This window comes from Pinus tabuliformis, chromosome 1_1, assembly GCF_031772625.1.
Source record: "Pinus tabuliformis cultivar Carrire ecotype Pingquan chromosome 1_1, CPIR1, whole genome shotgun sequence".
NCBI classification, from domain to species: domain Eukaryota; kingdom Viridiplantae; phylum Streptophyta; class Pinopsida; order Pinales; family Pinaceae; genus Pinus; species Pinus tabuliformis.
This window is the reverse complement of record NC_142297.1, coordinates 857,896,269-857,903,612: the sequence shown is the minus strand read 5'-3', so window position 1 is coordinate 857,903,612 and position 7,344 is coordinate 857,896,269.

The window sequence follows — 7,344 nt, the reverse complement described above, 5'->3', positions numbered from 1 at the left end:
TAGTCAATACCAATAATATGATATCTTTTGATTATATTCTCAAACTCTGATGCAAAGATGTCATCATCAACTACAATCATACCAACTAGATCAAACATCTTATTCACTTCTTTATAGGAATTTTCACCATCATCAACAAGGCCTATTGTTGGATTCATCATTCACAACTCACCCTGTAGTCACCATCCACATGTGTCTCACTACTGACGTCCCACTGCACAACTGTCCTTCCACTAGTTCCTCCAACAGTTGGAACTGGTTTATCTGAGAACAACTTGACATAATTGTCTTTGATTTCTACAAATTAGCAATCACACATGCTTAACTAAACTTTAACTCCTCTAACTCAAATTTAGTGAGTAAACCGGGTGACGCAAGTCATGTCACACAAGTTAACTACATCCAAGTTGTCTATTGATGTGGAAATTCAAATTTTATCAATTTAATGAAGGAAAAACCAAATTGAGTATTTCTTGCTCCAGTTTTCAATAGTCCCTCTCAACAAGAAAGGGATTATCAACTACCCCTATCCTGCACATGTGGAACTCGTACTTCCCTCTTGACAAATATTTTTTCAAAATGTGAGCATCTTGTTCGTCTATCACAATGTAGTGTAGCAACATTATATCCCTTTGCACATAGTCTTGTATCTCGTGATACCATATATCTATATGCTTTGATTAGTCATGAAATACATGATTCTCAGAGAGTTTGATGCAACTTTGATTATCACAGTAGATCACAGTTGCATCCATCATCTGACCAAACAGTCCAACGAGTATCTTTCTAATCCATATTGCCTCACATCCTGCTTGACTTGTAGCCATGTATTCTTTTTCTGCCAAGCTGAGCACCACACATCTTTGCTTCATGTTGTATCAAGAAACAACTACAAATCCAACACAAAAAAATCCACATGATGTACTCTTTCGGTTTGATGGACTTCACACCCAATCTACATCTATGAAGCCGCACAACTCCACTCCCTCTATCTGTCTATACCATAGTCCAAACTGGTTAGTGCCTCTGAGGTACCGCAAAACATGCTTAACCACCTTCCAAAATAATTTGGTTGGCCTAACTATAGATTTTGTTAGCTAGTTGACTGCATAGCACATTATATGGTCATGTGTTCACAATATATACGAGTGAACCTACTAACTGTCGATAAATGGTAGCATCCACTTCTTCACTTGAAGTGGTATCTTCTTTCCTCCAATTGTTTGCTAGAGGTGTCTCCATGGGTTTACAACTCTGTAAGCAGAATCTTTGCAGTATCTCATTTGCATACTTGTCTAGAGACAAACAGTTCCCCATCGTCTTGCCATACTTCCAACCCAAGGAAGTAGTGCATGAGACCCATGTCCTTCATTTTAAATTCCCTTGCAAGGGCGTCCTTGTAAGATCTGATAAGATGTTCATCATTATTTAAAATCAAATAATCAACATATAATACAATAATAAGCAATTCAACTTCTACGAAGATGTAATTGAGGTTTGCATCCACTTCACTTATAGTGAAGCCCAAACAGGTGATATAACTATCGATCTTCGTGTACCAAGCACGGGTGCTTGTTTGAGACCATACAACACACGCTTGGGTATGCACACATGAGACTCCCATTCACATGTCTCAAAACCTTCTGGTTTCTCGATGTACACCTCCTCCTCAATAAGCCCATTGAGAAATGTTGTTTTTACATCCATCTAGTCGATCTTCCACCCCATCCGCATAGCCATAGAAAGAATTGATCTAATTGATGAGTACCTTATTACAAGAGAAAAGGTATCCTCATAGTCAATTCTTAAATTGATATGTTTTTGTCTTAATTGTTAATTGTCTTAACTGGGTTTCGTCTTAAGTGGCCATTGTCTTAAATATAAAGTTTTGTCTTAAAATATTTTTGTCTCAAATTGTTTTTGTCTTAAATATAAATTTTTTTCTTCAACTAATTTTGTCTTAAACTGTTTTTGTCTTAAATAAAAACTTGTTTTAAATATTTTTGTCTCCAACTATTTTTGTCTTAAATATAAAGTTTTTTCTTACAATATTTTTTTCTTAAAGTCTTAAATATAATGATTTTTGTTAAAATAAAATTGTCTCAAATTGTTTGTCTTAAATTTAAACTTTTGTCTTAAAATATTTTTTTCTTATAATATTTTTGTTTTAAACTATTTTTGTGTTAAATATAAAATTTTGTCTTAAAATATTTTTGTTTCAAATTGTCTTTGTCTTAAATTTTATATTTAAGACAATTCGATTGATATTAAATTTTAATGTAAAATAACTAAAATAAAGAGTAACTTTTTAAGGCAAAAGGTTTCTTTTGTCTTAAATTCTTTTCTTGAAAGTAGCGTTGTTGTAGTAGTGAAATCCATCATTTTTAGACAATGTTCTAAAGATTCTACTATTTAACTTAACCTACAATTTTCTCACTAGAACCACACATTTTGAGCTAAAATTATGAATAATGTGTAGCATCTATTGTTGGCCAGTTGAATCCTCATCGTATAAATTTCCTTAGTGCTACTGGTAATGATTGTACTTCTTGCAATAACTTCTATCATTTAATAGATTCTAATTAAATATGTAGCACAATATGTTTACTCCACATTTGGAGACAGATGTTATAGAAGAAACCCTTATCATTTTTTTGATAGTTGGGATATAAATATCTTTCTCCATTACCTCTTTATCTATGACAAGAATAACACTAGTTCTATTATCACTTCCTTGTTTAGTCTCTTTTGAATGAGGTAATTTCCCTTTTCGACTATTGTTTTCAATTGATATCTTGCACTACTCTAATTTTTCTTTTAAGTAGGACAAAAATACTTTCTGCAATAGAAAGTATAGACACAAGTTTAAAAATTAAATGTGAAACAAATAATATTATCAAAATCCTCCCGAGAGCTACTTCAATGAATCTTGCAACTCTTTCAGGATACACTGAAACTCGAATTGGAACTTAGACATCCTATCCCATGATAATTCAGATTTCGAATGAGAAGTAAGAGAAAACTAATGATAATCACAATGGGTACGGGGTAGAGCCATCCATTTTGGTATTTTCTTACAATCCAATCAAGGGTGCAATACATATAATTAAATTTAGAAAAGCATATATATACTCCCTTAATGTTAGTGCATCTAGGGATAAATTAGAAAAAAACATACTAATCTATAAAATTTTAAATGCATATAATTCAGGTTGTGAAAGCATAATAGTTGAAAATGACTTGAGATACCAACATTAAGAAATTAAATAGTTTACAAAATTTAAGCCATCATTATATCATTTAATGCGAGAATTATGAGTACCCATCAAACATCATTACCATAGGTTGATTCTCATAAAATGGTTTTGGCCTCAATGTCAATAGTCAAAATATCATCTACATAATAGTCTACAATTTTTATATCCCCTTCAATGGGATTCAATTTGAAGGATCCACACTTGATTCTTCTTTACCTTCACTATGTTAAGCCACTTTAAGTACATATACGTTATAGTTTTAATGTTACTGTTAATGTGCTAGGTATTAAAGTTTATGTGTTGTAACATCTTAGAAGTTACAATGTCTTTATGATGAGAGTGTACTAAGGGTCATAATTTCTAGAATTCATTGTGTTAAAAATCATATTGCAATATGGTTTACTTAATATTAGAGTTAGTCCTTTAAGGATTATAAGGTAATCAATGCCATTTTTCTTAATGGTAATAATGGTTAGAAGTTGCATTTTGGAAGGGATTGTAATTCTCCAAGAATGACCAAAGTAAATTAAGTTTATATGGGATATTAGAAATGTAATTTTTTTTTGGCTTTCATAATGGTTTTTTGTTAAGAGACAGATATTGCATTTGATATTATAGTGACCATAGTGGTCAAACGTTACATTGAAAAAGGGAAACAATTAATGGGACTAATATATAGTGCAATATATAGGAATATCTAATAATAAATTCATTATAAGTAGTGAATTCATATATATATATATATTAACATATGTCTTTTAAACTCAAAATATTATTTGGAAACCCAATGGATGTTTCCATATGATTGTTGTTATTGTTGTAATCACTCACTACTTGAGTGTAGGTAAAGAAGCCCTCAAAAACTTAGTAACTAGGAATTTTTAAAGGGTTCGGATTTTGCAAGTCTCTAATAACTATTGAAAAAAAATTATGTTTAAGATAAATAATTTATTTATATAATATATCATTTATATTTTCTTCTTCCAAAAATATTAAAAAAAAAATCTTATTACTCATTAAAATTTTTATTAATCTATATATAAATAAGTAAATTAATTATTAATCCATATATAAATAAAAGAAAAATGTTATTAACCCATATAAATTCTACTATGAAATTTCAGTATTAAATAACTTATCCTTAAATTTTATTAATCTATATATAAATAAGTAAAATAATTGATAATCCATATATAAATAAAAGAAAAATGTTATTAATAGATATGACTTTTATTATGGAATTTTCATATTCAATAACTTATTTTCAAATTTTATTTTGAAAATTTTACTATCTAACCAAAAAACTATTTATAGTTAAGTTCATTGCTGATTAGTAATCCTGTGAATGCATTCTGATCATTCCAGATGTCATTGACATGCTATGTAGATAAAATTTGTGTGGTGTAGGTCACTTAGATAGGAATTCGAAATTTGAATTCACGCGTTAACTTTAGTGAAATCAAGTTACCGTTTACTTTTTTAAATTTCTCCCCTACCTTTCCAAATTTGAAATTCGTACTCTTTTCAAGTTTAAATGTCTGATGTACGTTTCTAAATTTAAAATTCTTACTATTTTTATTTCAAAAGCAAATAAATGCTGGCACTTTTATATTCGGACGTTCTTTTAGTTAAAATGAAATTAGCAGATACTTAATAAATTGAACTTTTAATTTTTTACTTTGGCTCTTTTTAAATTTCAGTTTTAATTCTTTTGTTTGCGTTTTTAAATTTAACTGTTTATTTCTTCTTTCTGGACCTTTCCAGAATGTAATTAGTGTTCTGCTTTACAAATTTATATTCTACTTCTAAATTTAGCGGTTAACTTTTTTGTTTTTTGAGCTTTCAACAATTTAATTATTATTTCTTAAATTCCTTTATGCTTTTTTTAGCTTTCCAGAATTTAATTATTATTTCTTAAATTCCTTTATGCTTTTTTAGCTTTCAAGAATTTATGCTTGTGGTTGGTTGAGTATGTGCGATAGAGGTTGGCGTAGATTACAGGGCGTTGGATCATTCAATGGTTTAGCGGTTCAACAGTTGTTTCTTGGGTGAGCGAGTTCTCTCAGATTTTTTGCCCACGGAGATTAATATAGATGGTATAGCTCCTTTTAATACTTGCATTTCATTTTATTTCTCCTCAGCTGTGTGAAGTTATATGATTCATTGTCTTCTTTTCTTTCAGCAGAATTGTATTAAAGAAGAGAAGAAGTTGCGTGGATGTTATTGCTTTTCACTGAAGAAGTGAAGGACTCTGTTGTTGTTGCTATAGTTCAAACCCCAAGTATGGATTATCGATTTGTCTTCTGAGATTATTAAATTTGAATTCTCATTAATCCCCCGTGTGTAGATGATTGTGGCTCAAATTTAACTTATGTCTGGTGTGTTTTTCCTTTAATCAATGTAACCCAAGTTTACTCTGCCTTTACCACTCGCTCTGGGTCTCTCACCTCACATTACTGTAGGTTAGCCCTGTAGGGTTTAGCTCCTGGATTCAATATGTATGTGCTCTGTTTCTCCTTTTATCACTCTTACCCAGGTTTCAGATTAACCCAGGTTTTCTCGGCCTTGACTTTGGCTTTGCGTCCTGGTTTGGTTATGCATCTTCTGTTTTTGCGCATTAATCACTGTAACGCCGGTTTCTTCTGCCTGCTATGGTTGGCTCTGGCTCGCTCACCTTAACCCAGGTTTACTAGCCCTTGTATCGCGGGATCTAGGTCTCTCACATCACGTTAGGTTTTAGCCCTGCATGAGATAGCTCTGGATTCAATATGTATTTGTTGTGTTTACTCTGCCATTAACCAAGGTTTGCCCTGACATGGATCGCTGGTTGTTTATTCTACTTTGTATAGCAGACTCGGGATTCACTGCATTCTTTAATTCACATCCATTCAATAATTATACTAGCCAGGTTTACTCTCCCTGGTTGTCAATTCAGTAATTATATTAGCCAGCTTTTTTCACTTCATTATTTAATTCTCGTCTATTAGTTCTCTCTTTAGCTTAGTTCATTAAAGTAAGACCACTTTAATCGGCCTTCCCAACTGTAGAAAAATTTGGGCTAGAATTACCATCTTAACTCCTGAGTCCTATTCCACGCATGGTGAAAATTTAGGTTAAACGATACAATAAAATTCCACGTATGTCTATCACGGTCATCGTAAGAGGAGTTTTTTTTTGTTTTATTATAGATTATGGGTTACAGTAACATCAGGTTTGAAATTATAGTACATGGGTTACAGTAACATCAGGTTTGAAATTGTAGTAAAGTCTATGCTGCATATGAAATTAGGGTATCCCCGTTTGTTTGGATAACAATAATTTCCTCATCAAAATCTGCATAAGTATAGATTGTAGTGTGCCCTATGGTGGTCCCAATTAGAGCAACCTGTTGTTGAGAAGTCATTAGTTGAAGGAGCGCAGAGGTAAGAACCCGGTAGCACAATGGTAGCACTCGAGGTAAAATTAATGGGATGTTCGATTATCAGAGAAAAAAATTGGTAGCACAATTATTATGCAACTAATAGTGATCAAGTAGTTGATGTTTTTCAAGTTTCCTTGTGTTTTCATCATGCGCTACATTTGGGCTTTCATGCGCTTACATTTGGGCTTTGAGAATTGATGTCTACGGTAATCGTGCTGATTTTTGGTTTATTTTAATTTTGAAATATATTATATGATTAATATATTGATTTTATATGGTTCTGGACTATTGGAATAAATCTTGATTCGGTCGAGGAGGAGGAGGCGGGCCGGAGGAGGAGGAGAGGAGGTGAGGAGAGAAGGCGGGGCGGAGGAGGAGGAGGAGGAGGCTGAGGCGGTGGAGGTAGAGGGGTGGAGGAGGAGGAGGGGGCGGAGGAGGAGGAGGAGCAGAGGGGGTGGAGGAGGAGGAGGAGAGGGAGGGGCGGGGGAGGAGGAGGAGAAGAGGAAGAGGAGGTGGAGGTGGGGGCGGAGGAGGAGGGGGGGCGGAGGAGGTGGAGGAGGCAGTGGAGGAGGCGGAGGCAGAGGAGGAGGACAAGGACGAGGCGGCGGAGGAGGCAGAGGAGGAGGACGGTGGAGGAGGAGGAGGTAGAGGGGGTGGAGGAGGAGG